The 24003-nt window shown below is 40.3% G+C and overlaps 1 protein-coding gene across 2 annotated transcripts in view; it reads right to left on the minus strand.

Moving 5' to 3' along the window:
• Window positions 1–24003, minus strand: part of LOC112161680 (serine/threonine-protein kinase 32C) — an 89601-nt gene that overhangs the window by 55485 nt on the left and 10113 nt on the right. The window lies entirely within an intron of this gene.

The following is a 24003-nucleotide window of genomic DNA, read 5'->3' on the forward strand; positions in this document are numbered from 1 at the left end:
AAACCATCCCAAAACCATCCCAAGACCATCCCAAAACCATCCCAAGACCATCCCAAAACCATTCCAAATTATGCCAAAACCATCCCAAAACCATCCCAAGACCATCCCAAGACCATCCCATCACTGCATATTCGCAGGCATGAGCTTCCTTTTCTCTCTAAGTTGTTTAGGTTTCCTTCTTTAGTTTCTTCCTTCTGTTTTCATAAAGAATGTATAAAACATATAATCTATATAATATATAAAACCTCTGCAAAAAATACAATCAAATCGTAGTGAAATAGAAATTAAACTAAAAGCAGCAAACAAACGACTTATCGTTAACACCTTTGATGGAGTGAAAAATGTTAGTAATCTGATTACATGAGGACTGGAAGACGTCTGATCCAACAGTTTCATTCAGAAAAAGTCATTTGAGCTGAAATGAAAGTGAAAGCGTTTTGAAAATGATGGCGGTTTGAAACGGAGCAGTCTGTGAAAGCATCCCAGCAGGGGGGTGTTTGCAGAAAAGAGCCGGCACGCTCTGCTCCGCTGCTAGCATTTACTCCATTACTTCAAAAGCCTGTTTGCCTTCTTCAGCGTGGGCTCTTCACATTCTGAAGGTTTGTCTGCAAAGTCATATCAAATAAATAATACTGATGGTGATGATGAGAGCGCAGAAATCAAAACAGTTTCTCTTTGATACATTAATGAAAAAAATGTACAGATTTATGAAATAAAATAGTGCATCATCTCACAAATGACATAAATACTTGATTAAGTGATCTTTTTGTGAGGGGAACTTTGCAACAAAATGTTGTGTTATGAGTTTCTTTTATTATTTGACTGTTTTCCAAACTAGAAAAAGCTGGAAAGTGAGACAAACATAAAAAAAATGTACTTTTTCGCATTTTCTGAGTCTTTAGCAAACCCAAACAGCTAGAGTCGTATTTTATTTGTAGACTTCAGCATATTAATACAAAGAATTGAATAAAGTTGTAAGTTCTAAGTGTTAAAACATTTTCCTCCTGTGTGAAAGAATGCATGTTAGTAAATCATTCCTAAGACAACCTCTGACTGTATAAGAAAACTGAACTGAGCACCTCCTCTCCTCCAAACAGGAAGTGCTCGCTGGTTCCAATTTTTCTGTTATTCAAGTTCTAAGCTGGTGGGGCCTGCTGGCCCCCTCATCCACGTTAAAAACGTTTGCTATAGTCCGACCAATCAATGCTTGATGACGTTGTCTGGTTCCAACATGGCGGCATCCGAAAAAACAAAAGGCGATTAAGTTGACTTCATCTCATTAGAGCTGAGAGTAAACCATTTTCCATGGATGACGTCACACCGACTCAGTCCAGTTCTCTGATACAGTCAATGTTTATTTAAAATATTTTAAAATAAAGCGCTTGTTAGTTTAATTTAGAGAATAAAACTGAAACATAATCTAGGGAGGGAAATATTGATCAGGAAAACAAATCAACTTTCTCCTATTAATGATCTTTTTTCATTTGGAATTTAGTTTGGTAAAATGTTCTTCGCCCATAAGAGTCCTGCTAGGATCAGGATCATTTCCTGTTAGTTTCTCCTGCTCCTTCACGGTTTCTGAATTGGTTTTGTGCTCCGGGGCCGGGGTGGGGGAACAGCAGACTTCCAAATGATTTTCAAGTAAAGTCTGAAAAATAATGAAAAACACCAGAAACGGTACTTGATATGCAGCTGCTGAGCTGTTGTAAAGCCTGAAAAGATGACTGAACAACAGAATTTCTCTCAGATTTTTTGGTTTTAGACCAAATCCTTCTGTCAGGTTTTATCCTGACATACCTTCCCGACCAGAGCCAGTACCTGCATGATGCTCAAGCGGGTCTGGGTTTGCCGAGGGCCAGCGCTGCTGTTCTCCCTCACAAGGTAATTCATTAGGGTGATGGGGAGCAGGGACATGCAGTCTGGGGATCATCCTCACCTGCCATCACAAGATGTATAGGCTACTAATAATAACAAAATGTGTCCACTAATCTGTGCTATAAATGTGTGCCCGTGTTTTAATCATTTTAGACCAGGAGTGTCAAACTCAATCGCACAAGAGGCCAAAATCTAAAACACACCTTAGGTCTCGGGTCGAACAGGATAAACATTTATTAAACACCAAATTGCATTTTTAAAACTTTAAAACTGTAACTTTTTAACATGTATATGAACTAGATATATAGCATTACCAGCAATAATGCTAGTGTGAATGCTGAAAGCTGAATTATGCTATTGAAGATGCTGACATTGAAAGGTGAAAACGCTGAAGCTGAAGATGCTGACGCTGATACTTGAACACAGTGAAGCTGATGGCCAAATAAAATATTAGCTAATTGCTAGATTAGCCTAAAACACTAAAAAATAAAGCTAGCATGTGGCGGAAAAAATAGCTCCTAAAAATCCTATATAATCTTAGTAAATACCAAAATAGTCCAAAAAGTTAGCAGAATGCCAATTTTTAAAACTTTAAAACCATAACTTTTAACATAATTATGAATAATAAAAAGTCAGGAATATTATTCCAGAATAATTTTACTTTTAAATAACTTTCAATATATCTTCATAAAAATATCTTTTGTCAAAATTATACAAGTTATAAATGAGCACAGCATAACATCTATAATAACAATAAAATAAAATGATCTGGAGGGCCGGATCCGGCCCCCGGGCTTTGACTTTGACACGTGTGTTTTAGACTGAAAATCTCTGTATTTCACAAACTTCCTGTTCAGTGACAGTGTAGACAAAGTTTGACTTTCAATTAAAACGTCAAGTAGTAAATAGGTGGTGAGCAGTGCTGGAACAACACATCTTCACTGAGGAAGAGGGAGGATTCAGGAGGACGTTTGTCCAGTCAGCTTCTCAAACCCGCACCCCAGTGGACTCAGCACCCCGTCTGCAGACAAAGAGCAATCGTGGGAGGCAGAGACGCCCCGCCCCCTCTGCAGGTGAAGCCCACAGTTCTCACTGCTCCCAGACAAAAGACGGTGTTGGGTTTTTTGTGTCTTATCCGGACTAATCCCGGCTGGATCCTCCCTCCTCAGCCTCCTGCGCGTGGTTAATCCTCTCCTGAGCGATGAACGCATCCCTCTTCTGACGAGCTGCTGTGGAAGCAGCTCTAGGAGGACGATGTGTGCAGTTCAGATTCAAACCAGGACGTCTTCTCTTCTGGAGTCCTCAGGAGGTGAAAGGTGGCGTGCAGCTCCAAAAACAGACGTTTAGTCTAAAACATCTGTTCAGAGAGAGAGACGCTCTGATCATCAGGTGGATCCTGTCCTGCTGGTGTTCAGTGTAATGGTTCCTATCCGTTTTTGTCCTGCTTATGTTCCATTCTTTGGTTTCTCTGACAGGTTTGGTTCTGCTGTTTGGTGGTGTACTGTCAGAATGGAACCTTCAATCACATTTCCCTCCAAATGCACCAACACTGTGCTTCTGTTGAGGAAATCTCTGAAAGCTGGAGCTGATTTCTGAGGGAACAAACTTTGTGACAGGAATTTCTCCTGACCCACTCGGGTGGAAACTCTTAAAAATGATCATGAAAGTCTAGAAAAAACTCCATGACATGAAAGAACCAGACTAACTCCTGGCAGATTTATATTACAGCACGTGTCAAAGTCAAGGCCCGGGGGCCGGATCCGGCCCTCCAGATCATTTTGTTGTTATTAAAGACCCGATGTTATCTTGAGATCATCACTTGTATAATTTTGACAAAATATATTTTTATGGAGAGTAAAATATTGATACTGGTAACACTTTTAATGCACTGCAGATCAATCAGCGGGACTATAAGAAAACAGATCTCTGTCTTTTATCATACAGACGTGATTGAACTTCACCTCGTCTTGACCTGTGGACTGGGCCTGAGTCTGACATCAGCGGGTTCCGACAGCAACGATTGGACACAGGAAGCTGATCTAATGCTGATCTGTCATTCTGAGAACTCCATAAAGAGCTGGTCACAATCTGCTCCTGTCAAACTGGTGAAGGAAGCTGCTCTTTAGAGTCACAAATGTCCCTCCACAATAAGAGCATCCGTGCTGTTTCTTCAGCGTCAGCCTGTCCTTCACAAACACAGATGAGAAAGTCTTTTTTTAAACCGTCTCCCTGTTCGTTCTACAGGCACTGACAGGGTGCCCTTTCCTCAGAGCTCACAGTCATTAGTCACACTGTACCAGACTGCTAACATCATTGAAAGCAGCACAAATGAGTGAAACACCGGCAGTGGGGTCATGGTCAAGTGGTGCTCCAGAACACAGGACGATGATCGGCTTTGAAAGGGGAGTGAGCGTCTCAGCGGCCTCACGCTGCTGCCTTCCTGCAGCTTTGACTTCACTGGAGGCGGAAGTGCCGCCTGTGCAGAGACACCTGAGGACCAACGGGAGAAGGCTGGAGATGCTGATACACCAGAGAGGTGTTCCCATCCAGAAACGAAGCCTTCTCTGACGGCTTCCTGTCTCATCTGGAGCAGACATTCTGACAACACCTTCAGGTTTTCTGAACTGAGTCAAAACGTCTGAGGGTTCTTGTCCAGCAGCCATGCATTTGGAGCTGACAAATATCAGCCGATCAATTATTGGATGAGATACTCAACATTCTTCCAGCTGTAAATCCCATCAGAATCCTCTAAATCCTGGCTCGCTCTGACACAGTCTGGTCATGTGACAGCAGTTTTCAGAGGTGAAGCACCGCAGCATCCTGCTCGCTTCCTGAGGTCCAGCTCCTCAGCGCCACGCTGGAAAAGCTCTGCTGGGTCTAAAGCGGGTCAGCAGACAAGACTGTTCAGCCAAAGTCTTCGTGCTCCAGAAAGACTCTGGAAACAAGGATGTCAGCCATTTCCACTTTTTTGTTGACATCTGAGATTTTCAGATGTGTGTTTAAATCAATAATTGATTTTTTTAAATCGTTGTTTTTATTTATATAACTTTAGTAAACAAAACAGCCTAAAACTTAACTTAAACCACCTCTGAAGTAAACAGATAAGAGGGCAGGCCAGGGCTGCACCCATTGATGTATATTACTGGATCGGAAATCTTGTGACATGAAGCATTACTATGCATCAAGTCTTCCCGAGTGAAGAACGGAGGAGGTTTGAATAAGTACGAAAAGAACCAAAAGTGGAGGCAATGTTTTACAATCGACTTCAAACACCTTGACAACAAAATAGTCCGATGGAGAGGAATCATTACAGGACAGGAATCACATTTTAATAGAGAGAAATCAGGCTGGGAACCGTGAACTGTGCGCTAAAGTGGGAGCTAGCAAGTAGCATGCTAGCGTGGGTCATCGTTGATGTCTTTACTTATTTATTTATTTTAATGTTTGATGTTTTAAAACAAGGCTAATGTTATTCCCACATGTTTACTTGCGAGCAGCTCAAAAGCTGATGGAAATTCCCGTTGCGCTCACGTTATCTGTGCAGCAAGATACAGATTACTGCATCGCCCACACGGATTTTAAATGCATCACAGGCTACATGTTGCTGTCAGTCGCACTTACTTTTTTTTAAAGGAAAGTAATTATTCACACGTCATTTTCTAAATACGCACAGGCAGTGTTGAGCTTCTTTCTCAGTCGCACAGACCGGCGGAAGCCCAGCTGGAGTCTGCAGTTCACTTTCTGTCCAGAAGCACTGAAGAGAGCAGACGTTAGGGGAGGAGCTGTCCATGCAAAAATAATGACTTATTTTTCATGATCGTAGATTATTACAAGTTGTTGCATATCTAATTTTATTTATAAGTGTGTTAGCGAGTGTTTTTTTTTCCCTTTGTACAGCACTTTGAGGTGTTTTTAATAGGAAATGGGCTTTGCTACTTCACTTTGTCAAGTTTATAAGCCAGTCATACTATTGAACTTCATCAATCAATCCTCCTCCTTTCTGGGCTTGGGTAATCAGCATTTACAAGCTCAGTTGATTAGATTCTTGCACAAAGGAAAAATCTGTTCATTTGACAGCAGTGTGTTACCTGTAACACTAGAAGGCGTAGTTCTTGTACTATTTACAGCTTAGTTTTTGGAGATATCAAAAATGTAAATATACCACGACATCAATGATTTCCTGAGCTTTAAGTTGAGCCATGTTTTGTGGAAATCAATTAAAAAATGTGGGAGCTAGTCCAATTTTTGTTGGTGGATTCCTGCATGTCTTACATTGAAACAGCTGCGTTCTGTTGACAAGACTCAATGCATGGCGCCTGTGCACACGTCTCTGTCTATAGCAGTGAACAGGCAAGGACCAATCCAGTAATGAATATCCATGGCTGCACCAGGGCGCAGAGGTTAGCACTATCACAGCACAGCCAGAAGGTCCTGGTTCAAATGTTTGGGTGTGTGGCCCTGCAACAGGCTTCTGACCCGTCCAGGGTGTCCCGCCTTCACCAAACAGCAGCCAGGTTAAAGGCTCTGGTAGCCCGGGACTCCAAAAGGAACACAGCGGGATAAGGGAAAAGGGCCGCTTAAAGCTGTGCTAAAGAGTGGCAGTCATTTAGAGGGCGTGTCTTTAGGGTGCAGACAGGTAAAGGAACAGGTACTCATGACTTGCTCAATCCTGTTTTGGTCATCATGGCCTTCTAGCCAGAGCGGTCTCATGTGGCAGACTGAAATCTGATCCCATATCGACCTCCTCATGTGAATATCTGCATCTTGACTCACACAGACTCCCTGTTCCATAAGCCTCTTCACTTTGAGTGAAGGAAACAACACACTGACCTCAGGAGCTTCATCCCAAACTGAACCCAAATCCATAATAACCACAAACACGTCAACCAATTAAAACTTAGAAGATAACTAGAAAAGTCGCATTACCCGCAATAGTGTGAATGCTATAAGCTGAATTTGGTCACTGAAAATGCTGAAGCAATTGACTTTAATTGCTGAAAGGATTTGCTGAGAATGCAAAAGATATTTGCAGAATGCTAAATTTGCTAAAAGACTTGAAATTTCATTAAAGAACTATGAAAGACCGCAGAAGTTCTCCTGAATTTCTAAAAAAAAAAACGTTATTAAGTTTACTTACTAAAGTTGGCAATGCATGACTATTTTGCAAAAACATGTAGTGTGTTGCATGAATATAATCTAAACTCCAAATTAGCCACAAAAAAACTTAATAGATGCCAAATTAGCCTAAAAAACTGGCACATTGCTAAAATACTTCATTAAAGCCTAAAATTGTTGGTAAACGTCAAATTGGGTAGAAAAAAAATGTTACCTTGTTGCTTAAAAATTAGGTAAACTTAAACAGCATAACAAACCTCATTAGATAACATGTTAGCCAAAAACGTTAGCAGATTGTTAAAATATCAGATCAATTCCAAATTAGCATAAAAACCTTAGTTTATAACATTTTAGCCCAAAAGGTTAGCATGTTGCTAAAATATTAGATAAATTCCAAATTAGCATTAAAAAGGCAAATGTCAAATCACCCTTATGACCCAGCATAATGCTAATATAACAGCTCAATGCCAAATTATTTTAAAATGACTTAAACGAAGGTTTCAAAGTGCACACGCTTTTAAAGAATTTGAATTCTCATTTACTTCCAACAGGGCATATTTTTCTCAATATTTCAAAAACTATAAAGTTTGTGAATTCCAAAAGTACAAGCAGTAATGTCCTGAAGGAGCTGAAGGTTTTGATACCAAGATTGATGAAATCACTGAAAGTGTGATTGAGTTTTTATGTGCTGAAAAACATCCAAAAAGGAGCAGAAGAATCACTATAGTGTGAATGATTATTAAGTATTAACAGAATTACGGGAAATGAGATTCTCGATGAGCCGAGGAGACCTTCAACACGTGACTCAATCCGAGCGCCACGTGACCCCTATGCAGTGTTCTCCTGACAGACCGCCAGACGTTTCCGGGCTTCTAATGAGCAACCAGAACACGCAAAAACAACTGGAATCACTGTTCATTTAAGCGTTCCTGTCATCTATTATGAATCCTACCATGATGTAACTTTCATGACACATTTTTTATTAACCACCACCACAGTCGCTGCTTCTGGCACAAAGGGTGGGGGTGGGGGGCATCGAGTTATAAATTCTACTGTGGGGCTGGAAGGAGGGAAGATTTGTTTTACCAAAACGCAGAATCAAATGATGGGTTTCCTCTGAAATAGTTAGCTTTAGCCGCAGGAACTTTTCAATGTAATATGACAGATTACAGTTCTAGTATGGGGGGGGGGGGTTACCAGCTCATTTGGTTAAACTTTGGTTCTTCTTTCTTTTAGGAACAAAAGCAGGGGTCATAAGTGTAGAGTTGCTGCTGTGTTTCATGACCGCGATTCCATGGTTCCACCGTCCTGCGGTTTCTGGAGTCTCTGTTCGTAAAGACAAAAGTTCTCGTTTCTCCACACTTTGGGAACATGGCCTACATTCAAAGGGCTTACATAAGAAGGTCATTACTTTATAAAACGTGCCGTTGGTGCTGCACAGTTTGTTTGGTTTTGTTTATGAATGATAATGAAAGGGACGTGCAGGAGCGTGGGGAGGAAGAGTCAGCCTGAGATGCTGACGCTTCGTTTGCTCCTTCAGTCTTTCTGTCTAACGCTGTCAAAGGTCGTGAAGCTTCCTCCTGATCATCCTGCTGTAGACCCCAGGATGAGTGAGCCCCTCCCTCTGCACTTCTGTCAACCACTTCGCATTTTCCACCTTCAGTTCCACCCCAGATCCCCCAAGAAGATAATTGGAGGAGAATCACCACACGATCAATAAAGTGGACCTCTGAAACGGCTCTGCCGTCACTCCAACTGAATGCTTCAAGTTAAGCCTGCTGGCTACCAGGAACCCTGCAGGAGGCAAAGTGCTCGTCTAATGGGCTGGCAACCTAATACCTTTGAAGTTATTGGTGCTCAGGCATTGATCTATGCAACAACACTTAACGTGATGGAGCCGAGGCTCCGGTCGCAGTCAGCTGCTGTGGAAAGGCACAGACTCCAGTGCTGACAGATGAAATGAATGTCTGATAGTAATTAAGCACAATTCTCATCAAGCATGAAGCCAGAACTTCAAGAAGGAGGTGATTGTGATTGGCAGACGGCAGGAGGAAGGTCGTCTGATGATCACTCAGAAAGGCAGGAAAATCTGACCAAATGGAGAAGATTTGGTCTGAAAACAGAAACCGAAGCAACAAGAAACAGCAAAAACAGTCAAACGGATTCTTCATGAAACAGGTTCACGATCAGAACAAGAGACACTGAATCTCACAGGGTTTCTGCCAAGGTTTGTTCACAAACAGTGAGTCGCTTTGGTCCACTCGTACCATCTTCATCACTTGTTTTCACATCTCAGATGAAGCGCCACGGCTCTGAGAAGACACCATCGAGCAGCTGTTTTGTTTCTCTTGTGGTTTCTGAAGCTTTTTAGCTCTTTATCCAAACATCACAAAGCCACCTGACAGGACCTGAGGAGTACGGTTGTTATTGATTTTAGAGTTAAAATGACAGAAAAGTTCTATGTAGCAAAATGAATGATGCTGAACTTTGACCTCATTCCAGACAAGGTGCATGACGACGGCAGATTTTGGGGGAAATTAGCTTATTTCAGGTAACGCCCTCAGGCGTACTGCAGTGGGACCAGTGTAGACTGAATCTAAAATAAACTTTTGTGTATTTACTGTGATTGAGATGTCATGAAATGACAGAGATCATGTGGCATTTATGCGTAGTTTTTGGACAAAAGCGATTTTTTATTCTAATAAATGAGGTGGGAGAAGAACGTTGATCAGACGGCTGCAGCGCAGAACAAAAGATCTGCTGTGGTGGGCGGAGCCTAACTGAGCTGTCTGCTATCAGAAATCCAACAGCGAGGAAACAGATCATTATTTTAATTTGGGATGAATACTGAAATCAATTTTTTAATAATGCCTAAATTAATGTCTAAAAACTGCGGAAACTCTCCGTATTAGTCCCGCCAGCCGCTGTTACGAGAGGAGAGCAGTTCAGAGGAGACAGACACGCCTCCACCTGAGAGCAGATTCCAGCCGAGTCGACCTGAAATCCAGCTGGGTCGAGCTTCTCCTAAAATCTTTTTATTATTCTTCAGAAATACAATAAGGACACATTTATGAGAAAAATTTTAAAAAATGACAAACAAACAAAATCCCAGCAAAAATGTCAAATGGACAGCAGTGCTCTTAGGAGAGAAATTCTTATTTCTGTTAACTGAGGTTACAAAGGGTTAAAAATAAACATTCTAAATGTATAATTTTGCCTATGATTTCATGTTGTAATTATGTCCCGACAACAAGTGGACGGCAAATACTCTAACAAAGAAAAAGAAAAAAAATTGCGAATAATTCCAATAATTTTTTTCCCAAGTTTGTGATTAATTTGATATTTTTTTTTGTATTGATTTTATTGATCCCCAGCCCTAATGTATGTAAATATATATATATATATTGCATTGAACTTTATTCATATCCCAAAAGATAAATTCATCTGTTATAGCACCACAAAAAGTCAAAAAGTTGCATAAAAAAACATCTAGCAAATTTACTAAATACATACATAATTACAAGTAATACGTTGAAAAAAATAATAATATAGGATAATGACAAGTAATAGAGCATATTAATATTATACACATATGTATTGATATAAACACACCTACAGCAAACACATATATTCCTATGAACGTAAATATATACACACACACACATATCTATAATGACTATATATACATATAAGCTGATTTTATATTTAAATAGCGGCGTTGTACAGTCTGATGGCTGTGCAGAGGAATGATCTGCAGTAGCGCTCTATACTGGGGGTGTCTCAGTCTGCAGCTGAAGGAGCTTTTCAGCCCCACCAGAGTCTGATGCAGACATATATATATATATGTATGTGTGTTTATATAAATATATATACACATATATAAATATATGGCTCAAAAGGAGGTAAAAAAATAATAATGAAAAATAGTAATCAAATTTTGAATGTTGATGATCTAAAAGCTGCTCCTCAGGACACTTGCTTTGCTTGAGTCTATATTTAGACCACTGGAGCTGGCTGGTGAGTATCAGCTGCTGTCAGTCCTTCTTTCTGCAGGCAATCCTGATTATCCATGTAAAACACGAGTTCACCATTTCTGTCAGAAGATATCACTTATTTAGTGCTCAAGCTTCAGTCCACATGAGCGGCTCTCTAACCGCAGACTTGTGTCTCGTCTTCTCTTTGCAGCAGTGACTGTTTACCGTCTCGGAGCGTTTCCAAGCCCCCGTGCAGACGCCGTCTCAGCCCTGAAACGATGCGAGGGCAACAGCAGGGTGAAGATGACTCCTGTTGTCATGCAGAGAGTCAGAAAACACAACCGCACTGAGCCGTGAACAGCCGCTCTGCAGACAGGGACGCTGGAACCGTCCTGGACTGATCATTTCCTGCTTCATTTGTGTCCAGTCCTGATTCTAATCCACGCCGTCTGCTCTCTGCTGTTATCAGAGGAGCTCATCCTCAGACCTCTGCCGACGGCTTTTCACTTCCAATCACATGAGGAATATGTCTGGCAGCTTTCCAGCGTCAGGACGTTCACCTCCCGGCGTCTGATGTTTCTGCAGGTCTGTAGTCCACCTCTGAGGCCGCTGAATGGAGCGTAAGGGAGCGTCTGTCCCCCCACCTCAGGATTCTGGGCCGCATTAGGGGGAAGCAGTCAGAGCATGTCATGTAAAATTCATCCCAGGCTGCCGCAGACCCTTCTGATCATGAGCACTGCTGATAACACGCCGTTTTGACCTCGCCCTCTTTCATCTCCAGCAGGCCTCTGGATGCAGCTCGCTGTCTGCAGACACATGCTGCTTTGATCCGCAGCTGCATGCTTGGATGGGATGTGGATCACACGGAAGACGCACAACAACTTAGAGAAACATGGAGACTTCTTACCAAAACAATTTGTCTTTTCATTGTCATTAACCCTTTAACGCCTGAGGCGTCTCCTGTGACGCTTAAACACAAAATATTGAACTTACTGTAACTTTTCAACCGTTAACAGGATAATTCCAGTAGATTTATCGAGGCTTGACGAGCCGCTTTTCTCCTTCACAATCTACTGGAATTATCCTGTTAATGGTTGAAAAGTTACAGTAAATCAAAGAACATAAACCCTGCAGTTAAAAAACTCTGGTGTTAAAGGAGTTTTCCTGCTGTGATGACAGCTACCTGAGTGTCTAATTTTAGTCCAAAAGCAGGATTAAAAAATAGATTACTTTTGTACTTTTCTCTGCATCCACTTTGATTTGACAGGAAATGCTGGATTTAAATATCTACATCAAACAGCAACACGTTTTGCAATGACACAATGATCAAATCGGATGAAAATCAGAGCTAAAGCACATTCTGATCCACGTTCTAATGCAGTGAACGCCATCACCTGCTCTTCTGGAGACGTCAGCGCATTAACCTCACACATGGTTTTCAGTGACGGTTCAGAATCCCTCCGTCTGTTTTCTCCGTCATCAGTGGCTCAGACGGAACAACATCAGCCCTCGCTGACTTAAATCACTGAGCAGGCATCGTCATTATGTTGGGCTAATGCGGTCTGCAGCAACATCCCAAACGTGTCTGTCAGCAGAGATCGTGGTGTGAAGGTGTGATGCCTGCAGATGAGAATTCAACTGATAATTGGGTGTGAAAAAGGCACCAGAAAACTCCAGTCTGCTCATTTCCATCTAATCTCTCCGTATTGATGTTTCTGTAAATCGAAGCATTTCATGCAGCTGTCAACAGCAGTCACACACAGATCCTAATCCGCACCAATATTCCTGTTTCTTAACGCCTTAAACATCAGGCTCAATCCAGTGTTTTCCTGTCCCAAGTCCAGGTAAACACAGACTTACACCAAAGCCAAATCATTCATGGGAATCACAAGCAGAACTTTCACACCGGGACGTGTTTTAGGGTCAGAGCGAAAAGGAGAGACAGCAGTGAAGGACTTAGAGAGGAACAAGAAGGACGAGACTTTGACAGAGAAAATTTGAGAGTTGGTCGACATGATGGAAAGAAGAAAGGTGGATCTGTATGGAGCTATATTGGGGTCAAATTATTTGAAACCAAAATACAACAAATTGAAAAAAATATTGGTGCTTGGCCAAAAAAATGTAAAATGTCCAAAACTTTTTGCTATTCTAAAATAAACTTAATTATATTCAGTTTTAAATGTTCTGGTTTTTTAGGTTTCAAAACTAAAAATTACAATTTCAAAACTTTTTTTTAACTTTCAACTCGAAATTTTTCGAAATCAAAAAAATTCCTTTTCAAAACTTTTGGCCCCATTAGGGCGGGGCTACTAACTTGAAGACCAATCTAAATCAATGAGGGTGGTATCTTCATTCACTGACTCTGAGAACTGCGATAATTACAGTCAGAAAATGCCTGTTTAGTCTGGACTATCGTAGTTGAAACGTGTCCCAAGACAGGTGTAAAAAGCCGAGTTTTATCACGTACAAACCACGCGTCCAAAACTCTGTTCAAGCCCGTTCAAAGCAACAATCCTATTGTGTTAAATACAGGCGTAGAAAACCTCCTTATGCTTGCCCCAATGCGGCACAACCGGGCCAAAAGTTTTGAAATAGAAATTTTCGGATTCGAAAACAAACAAACAAACAAAAAAGAGTTGAAAGTAGAAAAAAGATTTGAGACTGAAAATAATTCTAATAATTTGAGTTTTGAAACCTAAAAACAGAACATTTGAAGCTGAAAAAATAAGTTTATTCATTTTTTTGGGCCAAACGCCATTTTTTAAATTTGTTTTATTCTGGTTTCTAATAATATTGGCTGCTGTTTATCTCCATAGATCTTCTGTGAGTTCAAGAGACCTGATAGGAAAAGAAAAGAGCGGAGCTTAAGGAGAAATTAGAGAGTGGAGGGATGAGCAGATGAGTTGATTCAATCTTTTGCAGGATCTAACAGAGATCTGTGACTGTCTGGGGAGAGTGTAGCAGCAGAGGATGGTGGTGTGAGGTGGACTCTGGAGGTGAGGAGGATGCACAGGAGGAGGCACAGCAGCAGACCAAGAGCTGAAAAAGGAGGAGTGCTGTGAATGTTTTAGGGAGGAGACAGACTGGACAGCTACAGCCTACAGGAGTGACAGGAGATGAAGGTGGAGGTGGGACTGCAGTATAGATCAGCTTTGCTGTGGTGGTGGACATGTAATCTGAACACGAACAGGAATTCTTGAAAAGTTTAAATCTGAAAATGTCGATGTGAACAAACACAAATGAGATCAATTCAACCGCCACAACCAACAGGAGCCTCTGACGGATTTGATCCAAAGCAGCTTTTTATGACCGCAGGTTCAGGTCCAGTCACAGCACGACCAGCGACCGGAGTAACACCCTGCTCCGAGTGAAGCTGAACTCCAGAGCGTTTCAGAGGAAACTCTCACATGAGCAGCTCTGTCACAATGAAGCCTCATCTGGATGGTGTGAAAACTTGGGATGTTACCATGGTGATGGATCCCTTTGTGCAGTTTCACCGCGTTACGTTCAGGCGCCGCCACATCATCCATAGCTGTTCTGGCATAATGAAGTCACTGTGATTCACAACTCCTGGGTCAGAATCTGCTCGATGAGCATTCATCACGTCCCGCCTCATCACCAGAATGTGCTGAGTCTGCAGTTTGGAGAAGTCTCTCCCTCCAGTCTGATGGTTCTCGTGTTCAGAAGCCAACAGTTTGTCCGAGCAGTAAGTCGCTCCTGTATCCCACTATCAAGTGAAAAGGGACGGATTTGTTCCTCAGTAAAGCAGCCGTGTTATTGGACTGGAACAGGGACCCGCACAGGAGACTCTGATTTACTCTGCTTCTCTATTCTGAGCATGAAATGAGTTCAGTGTGTAAGAAGACAGACCGGCTGGTTTCTGATAGAAATGTTTGGACTCGGTGAGGAAACCCCAAAGGTAGCGTTTTCTCACTTCTGAAAGGTGTTCAGAAATAACATCAGAGGAAGAAAGAGTCTCAGAGAAGAGAGTTTTTGACACCTCGCTATGATCAGCTCATGATGAAAGTATAGTTCCTTTTAGCTCAAGAGAAATTTCCATTTTAAATAAACAATCACCACTATCTGACTTCACAGGATCCAATTCAGACACTGTAACCCACATGTGTCAAAGTCACGGCCCGGGGGCCGGATCCGGCCCTCCAGGTAATTCTTTTTTATTATTATTAACGGCCCAATATTATCTTGCACTTATTTCTAACTTGTAGAATTTTGACAAAATGTATTTTTATGGAGAGTAAAATATTGAAAGCTATCTAAGGTTTAAGTTGATTTATTCTGGGATAATATTCCTGCCTTTTTATTATTCATAATTATAGTAAAAAAGTTACAGTTTTAAAGTTTACAAAATTGGTATTCTGCTAGCTTTTTGGACTATTTTGGCATTTACTAAGATTTTTTTGGCTATTTTGGAGTTTAGCCAATATTTCAGCTACATGCTAGCTGTTTTGGCTAACTTAAGTTTTTTTTTTATTTTTTTGTTTTTTTAGGCTAATTTGTCATTTAGCTAACATTTTAGCTGGCTATCAATTTCAGCATTTTCCCCTATCATCACTAGCATCTTCAGCAGACAAATTCAGCTTACAGTTTCAACACTAATGCTATCTATCTAGTTCATAATTATGATAAAAAGTTACAGTTTCAAAGATTTAAAAATAAGTTTTAGAGTGTTTAATAAATGTTTATCCTGTTAGCCTCGTGACCTAAGGTGTGTTTTGGATTTTGGCCTCTTGTATGATTGAGTTTGACACTCCTGGTTTGTGTGCATCTTCTTAGAGCAGATTAGATTGAATACTTATTAAGTCTGTTCTAACTGTTGTACGTCACAGAATTTTAAACATTTCAGGGATCTTGAGATCGTACAGATCTATTACAAAGAGCAGCCTCCGTTCAGTTTGCTGCAGCTCCAATCTCATGTCTCTTCTCGTTGCCCCGAGAGGACTCTCCTAGGAATTTTTGGACAACATAAGGTGAGTGTGAGACTTTCCAGTTCAGCTTTGACCCCTTTTCTCTTTGAGACTAAAACTGGTGCTGTTGCCCAACAGAGCACCCTTTTTGTGGAAACACTGAATTTGGCAAAGACGTGAGCATACAATGTAGTAGAAGTCCTGGACTGATTTTATGTCAGTACTCCATCAGATCGTTGAAAATGAAAGAATAATGATTAGGAACCAGCAACCACAAATTATGAAATGAATCGAATTGTTAAAATGAATGGTTACACTCTAGAAAACATGCATACTTAGGGAGTAAATTGAGGGGCGTGGCCTTTTGATGGATAGGTTGCTGTTGGTTTCATAATCTTTACTTGATGTCACAAGTTAAGTGGAAAACCCCAGGAGGGCAAAAAGCTGCTCACGTTACATGTTCAAAAATGTACAAGGGTGAAGTTGTTTTTTTAATTGTAAAATTGTTCTATGAGATGCAGTGAGGAGGACACAAACCGTTGACTGGATCAGGGAACCGGATCGAGCGACTGTGGCGTCATCTAAAGGAAATGGTTCACTTCAGCCAAATCAAGTCAGTTTAGTCACCATTTTTCTGTGATGTGTACATCCCCAATTGGAACCAGATGGCGTTAGCCAACAGTGATTGCTCCGAGACGCCTGAGTCAACGTTTCTATGGCAATCGCTCTCACCAATCAGGAGTGAGCTTGTTGAAAGTCCACCACCTTTCCAGAAAATCTGTCAGACATTTGAGGTGGGGGTCAGTGGGCACCACATGGTTTTATAGAGCCATCTGATTGGTCAGTTTATAACTTTAAGAACTTGCAATAAGAAACAACATCATGAAAAAACTATGGAGTATTATCAAGAAGATGTCAAGAAAAAGGGATCAGAGTAAGAATGGTTATTCTGACTAATAGACTGAGTAATAGCTGCTTTTTTCTCTATAGACGTCTATGGGGTTTAACTTCTTGGTGCTGACATGTCCTTCATAAAACTGGAACAACCAGGAGGGAGGGGTCACTTGGTCCAGTTCTCTCATACAGTCAACGAGACACAGCAGGGTTTTGTTTCTCAACAAATTCTGAGACCAGAGAGGATGTTGCAGGCTGGGGCTTTGCAGGATTGTTCCAGAGGAGAAAGACGTCTTTGTTTTTAAACCCCAACTTCACAAGAATCTTCTCCATCCTGGATTTGTTCTTCTGCGTAACAGAACTAATCGGTTTAGTCTAATTCTGATCGTAAACACAGCTGTTAATGATCTGATTAGCACACTGAAACCATGGAAGTGACAGATGTTTGGACAGGAAGTGTCACCGTGCAGAAGACAAAAGCATGCTCCTGTAACCTGTTCCACCACAGACCCGGTTCTCCTCAAGTTCATCCTAAAGCAGCAGCTGCAAACATTGCACACTGCACCAAGAGCATCAATAATGATGCACCATGGGAAAAAAGATGGAGACATTTGATGTACTTTAAAACCCAAAAGATCAGTTTTAGAAGAACAAAGTAAATGAGGAGAGGTCTCAGTACACTATGAACACAACTTGAAGAGAAATGTAAATATAGACAGTCAGAGGTTTAGGAAAAAATGAATCCTAAAATGAATCCTAAAGTGAATCCTAAAATGAATCCTAAAGTGAATCCTAAAATGAATCCTAAAGTGAATCCTAAAGTGAATCCTAAAGTGAATCCTAAAATGAATCCTAAAGTGAATCCTAAAATGCAAAACACTTTGAGTGATAAAGAAGAACAAAAGATAATTTAGTCTTTTCTGAAAAAGCCACAGGCAGCTGAGAAAGCAGCCAAAATGTGGTTAGATTTCACCAGAACAATCATCTTTGAATGAGTAATAATAGGAACTTTACTAGAACTGTAATCAGTCTGGAGTATTGAAACTAGTATGGATTTATGGACAGCTCTTCTGGACTCTGGAACTGGAGCCGGTTGTTTCAACCTCTGCAAACCCAGACACATTTTAATCATGTCACCGTTAATGCTGCTTCTTAGGGAAGTTTAAAAATATATTGAGGTAAAAAAACATCCAATAGGGTGATGTACATTCAGCTTTTCTCTCCAGCTGGCTGATGTTTTCTGTAATTCTGTTTTTTCTCCTGTGTGTTTTGGCCTGTTGGACGAACAAAACAAGCTCAGCCTTTGCTTGGGGACAGATTTCCTTTTTCAAGGTTTAATGAAAGCTGGAAAACATTTTAGGGCTTTCTAAGAGCAGCCAACAGAAAAACTGGCGGTCATTGTGATTGTTTTGGGCTGTGAACCCTGAATCAGAAAAAGTTGGTGAGCTACAGGAAATATTCAAATTAAAAAACGACGTTGACTGCAAACGCTGCAAACCAAAGATGCTTCTGCGGCAAAGTGTCATCATTTTGTTAAGTTGTAGTTTCTTTAACTACATTTCAAAGCCATTTAGCCTTCCCTTTAATCTCACTGTGTGATTAGAGCCTGCAGAAGGCAGTGTACTTTGAGTTGTGCCATTATTCAGCATAAAAGGACACGTCTTGCATGTTAAGTTTGCTTTGAAGTGATGGATGGAGGAGCTGCAGGGATGGAAGGAAGGCGATGGCAGCTATAAATCATTAGCTTTTCTGAAAACTGCTGTTAATGTCACATGTTAAACTCCCATGTAAAAACTTTAATGGACTCCGTCTAACTGAGGTCCTCCACGATCAGGATCCTATGATTGTTGGTTCTGAACTCAGAGGAAGATGGACGACCTGGAAGCAGTGATGCTGACATCGACACAGATGTTCTGTTGGCTTTTTGCAGAAATCTCAGGTGTTTCATGAACACTAATTACTGAGCATGTTGTGTAACAAGACTGTCAGGTGTAGATGTTAGTCAAAAGGGGCGGGGCCTGTCCACACTCAAGCAATTATTGCAAACATACCTTTTGGCTCCAAAAATCTTCAACACACAATCATGTCAACAAGTGCACAATACAACTACAGTTCACACACATACACATGCATACAAACACACACATGTTAAGTATTTCATTCCTTCATGTATATTATCAGTACAAAGGTGAGATGATACCAGTGCTCAGGTGAGTGTTTCCCTTAGGGCAAAGGTCTGCTACCTGCGGCTCCAGATCCACCTGTGGCTCTTTTATGTCTTATCTGTTAGCCATGTCGACCGTCAGAGTCAGCAGCTCCTGATAATGTCTGTCTAACCAAAACTACCTAAAGAAAACAAATAAACAAAGCCTGAAAACTAAGACTACCAAGATCCAAACTAAAATAACAAAACCCAGCAGAGTAAGACTGATGAGGACAAAGAGGAGAAAAAAGAACAATAAACAACTAAATACAAGAATAAATAAAATAGCATTTTTTTAAGTAAGGATTACTTAATTAGCATTTATTTAATTTAGATTAGTTAAATGTATAAACTGATGTCTGAGGTTCACATAGATGATAAACTATGTAGGTTTTTACATCCTGTTGACCTGAAGACGTCTTGTTTGATCAACTCTACCTCCAGGATGAACAGATTTTATATGGAAAACTTTGGAAAAAAGTTTGATCTTTTATGAGTTAAAAGCACAGATCATCTTATGCTGCACAACATTGGTTACTAGCTGCACTGAGATGACCCTGTTTGACACAGAGCATTTTTTATTTTGAAAAGAAGCTCTTTGAGCTTCTGTCAGAAAAAAGAAAAAAATCACATTTTGAGAGATGCTATGGTTCTTATATATTTGCTTTTTTTGTGCCAAAAAATAGACATAATAGACTTAGAAGTATCATTTTTATTATTAAATAAAGAAGGTCAAGAATGCAAATCCAAATTCCTTAAAGGCTAAAGTAAGACTATGCTGTTCCTTCTAGGTTTGGATCAGTAGAAAACCAGACTACTGTAAACGGCTTTTTTACTGTTAAAGGTTGCCGACCCCGATCTAGTTCATAATTATGTTAAAAAGCTACATTTTTAAAGTTTTAAAAATGTAGCTTAAAAGTGTTGAATAAATGTTTATCCTGTTCGGTCCGCAACCTAAGGTGTGGTTTGGATTTTGGCCTCTTGTGCGATTGAGTTTGACACTCCTGCCATAGGTTCACAGCCTACTAAGCGGCTGGAAAGAAAGCTCTGATGACCGAGCATTTAAGTAGCATTTAGACACATCACTTATATGGATGAATCTTTTCTTTCTTGGACACCTGAAAAGATTCTTACATCAGATTTATGCATAAAAGTGGTTTTGTGAATGCCTAACAAGAGATTCATGCGTAGTTGTTAAAGATTTGTGTGTAGTTAGTTTCAAGCTGTTGTAAATGTAAGTTGTGCTTGTGTAAATTGTATTTTGTATTTTTTGGAATTTCATATTTTTTGTACTTATGCATGCACAATGGGAATGATACCTTTTTCTCTCCATAGTCTATCACCACCCAGGAGTTCTGAGTGTCCCCAAAATACAGGCTCACACCAGGGGCCCTCAAGTGACCCCACACACCAGCCAACCACCCAGCTGCCCTGCAGGAAGTCCACGGTGTGACGGTAAGGGTGTTGTAAAGGTGTGGCTAAACCCTCACAGGTTTGAGGAGCTGCATGCGTCTGCCGGCGTGGCTGCTGTGAAGCCGTCACAGCTTCACGTTTGGCTTTTCTACTTCAATGCTTTCTTCTCCCAGTTGGAGGCTGTTTTTTCAGGACTGCTTCTCTCACAGCTGATTGAGTGAGAGTGAAACTGTGTTTGCAAAATGCAGCGAATCCTCCTGTATTTGCAAATGAAACAGTTTGAGCTGCTGTTGCGGCTCCAGCAGACACGAATGAGACAGAAGCAGAACAGCACCACTGGGAAACTGAGAGGGAAGACTCGTGTCGACATCAAACGGGATCACAGGATGCTAAAGCATTCCTGAGACGGGAGAAAAATATATTTTTACTCAAATCAAGTCCATTAATACCAAATAGGGCTGCCAGAAACGATTATTTTATTAGTCGACTAATCACCTATTATTTTTTCCGATTAGTCGACTTATTGGGTCATGAACAAAGTTAATGTAAAACACACATCTTAACCATCATTAACTTTAAACTAACTAAAAATAAAGACAGTGAAGATGATAGTTTATTAAACCTTGAATGAACAGACCAGCTTCTGTCCTTCATTAGTTTCTGTATTAAAACAAGATTAAACTGGAAAAGTTGCATTACCTGCGATAATGTTAGAGTGAATGCTTTTTGATGAAAGTAGTAACTGAAGATGCTGAAGCTTTTTGCTGAAAATGGTGACACAATGTACTCTAACTGCTGACAGGATTTACTGAAAATTGAAAATTGAAATTGAAATCCCTAAAACATGCCAATTTTGCTAAAATATTTACTAAGTTAACTAAATTAGTCAAAAATGTTAGCCTGGAATTAGCCAAACTCTTAATTAGCATAAAAAACTTCAGTAGATGCCAAATTAGCCAAAAAAGCTAGCACATTACTTAAATACTATTAAACTCCAGAACAGCGTAAAATTCTTCAATAAACTAAATTAGTCAAAAACGTTAGCATGTTGCTAAAATACAAGCTAAACACTAAATTAGCCTTAAAAAAACCCAGTGGATAACAAATTAGTCAAAAAGGTTAGCATGTAACTAAAATATTAGCTAAACTCCTATTTTTTTGAAAATTACTATAAAAGATGAAAACATATCCAATGAATATATTTAAAGGATTGTTGATAATCTACTTAAAATGTTGAAATACAAAGACTTTCTCATTCATTTCCTAGGGTGCATATTTTGCTCAATATTTCAAAAACTATAACGTTGAGACAAACCAAAAATACAAGCAGTAATGTTCTGAACGAGCTGAAGGTTTTGATACCAAGATTAATGAAATCTCTGAAAGTGTGATTGTGATTTTACCTGCTGAAAAACGAACAGAAAGGAGCAGGAGAATCACTGCAGTGTGAATGCTGACTAAACATTTACACAATCAGATGAGGTCAGCATCTGAAACAAAGAACTGTTTTTCACAAAAGATAAAGTTTTGGTCTCATTGACTCAAATTTAAAAAGTTCATTTTTTTGGTGCTGAACGCTCACAACTTTGTTCATCTTTACTACACGCTGACATCATAGAATATAAAGTAACGACTAATCCACTATTAAATTAGTCGTCGACTATTTTAATAGTTGATTAGTCGTCGATTACTCAACTAATTGTCTGTGTCAAAGCTGCACTGAGGACAAAATGAGGCTCTACCATCTGGTTTCGGTAGTGATGAAAGCTCACCAGAAGTCTCCTGGAAAAGTAACTGTTAAAGACAGTACTTCCTGTGGGCCTGAAAACACACAACTGAGCAACAATAAAGATGCGTCCAAACTGAACACAGTTCATGGAGGCTGCTCGGTTGAATTGATGCGATTTGAAGTCCTGCTATGTGATTTAACCCTTTAACACCTCAGGCGTCACTGGTGACGCTTAAACACAAAATCTTTAACATACTTTAACATTCTGTAACGTAGAGCCGCTTTTGCTCGATTTGAGTAAGCAGCAGGGCGAAAGAAGGGCATGCCACGTGAAATGGTTGTGCGAATCGCGTTCAGTGTGAATGCACTAAAAAATGAACTAAAACACATAAAAAAACTCAGGTTAGCCAAAACAGCTAGAATGTAACAAAAAATTGCTAAGCTTCATAATTTCCTAAAAAACTGAAAAAAACATGAATCAGCCAAAACAGCTAGCATGTAAATATTAGCCTAACTCCAACACAAAACAGCCTAAAAAAACTTTTGAAAAGCCCAAATTAGCCAGAACAGCTAGCATGTAGATTTGTAGTAAATGCCAAAATAATCCAATAAGCTAACAGAATACCAATTTTGTAAACTTTAAAACTGTAACTTTTTTACTATAATTATGAATAATAAAAAGGCAGGAATATTATTTCAGAATAAATCAACTTAAACCTTAAATAACTTTCAATATTTTACTCTCCTTAAAAATATATTTTGTCAATATTATACAAGTTAGAAATGAGCGCAAGATAACATCGGGTCATTAATAACAATAAAATAAAATGATCTGGAGGGCCGGATAGAATTACCTGGAGGGCCGCATCCGGCCCCCGGGCCTTGACTTTGACACATTTGATTAATCGGAATAGACATGGGAAAGAAAAGTATGGAGCAAGATTCACCAGATTTGCACCAAGCCTCTTCCAGCTGTAGATGGTAAACATGCACACAGTAAAAAAGAAGAAAAAGAAGAACAAGCCCCTCCCTGCTTGTCTAGGGTGAAGTCAAAACACACATTTAGGCTCAGACCTGTAAGAAACAAAAGATCTGGATTCTGACTGGAGGTGCAGCTCGGTCCACTTTCACCCCAGAGCGTGACTCAGCTGTATTAAGAGCAGAAATATGCAGTCAACAGTTCTTCTCACATGACGGTTGCTTCTGGTTAAGAGTAAATGACTGCAGCCACCAAAGAAGTGCAGTTTCAGAGGGAGCTGCTTCACAAACCACTGAGCTGTGGCACATCGCAGAGGAGCAATGAGCCGTGCTCCAGGGTTAAAACATCAAACTGACCCTAGACTCCACGCGTGGAGACATTAGGGATCTATTTGAAGAGTGTTGTGAAGGGGGAATGGTCACAAATAGCTTTTATGGGGCAAGAGAATGGAAAGAAACCGAGAACTTTGCAGACAGATGTCAGTGAAGAACCAAGGGAACAGGAACAGAGACGACGTCCTCCGACATGAGCACACCGGTGCTGAATTACTGAATTTGTTTGTTTGATTCATGTTTAATCATTCACTGAAGGTTCCCATTCATTCAGGTGACGTTGTCTTAAAGTCAAGTCTCAGTAACTGGCCCAGCTCATTGGCCTTGTGGTAGAGTGTCCACCCCAAGACTGGAAGATCATGTGTTCAAATCCAGGTTGAGTCATACCAAAGACTCTAAATGAGACCCACTCCCTCTATGGTTGACACTCAGCATTAAAGGGGTCATGCCACGCTTTCTTAAGCCTTTCAGAGTAAAATATGTCTATATAAATGATCATATATTACCTCTCCGCCTTTCGCTCCTTGAGGGTGTCACCCATTTCATGACATCAACCTAGAGACG

The sequence above is a fragment of the Oryzias melastigma genome, linkage group LG15 (assembly GCF_002922805.2).
Source record: "Oryzias melastigma strain HK-1 linkage group LG15, ASM292280v2, whole genome shotgun sequence".
NCBI classification, from domain to species: domain Eukaryota; kingdom Metazoa; phylum Chordata; class Actinopteri; order Beloniformes; family Adrianichthyidae; genus Oryzias; species Oryzias melastigma.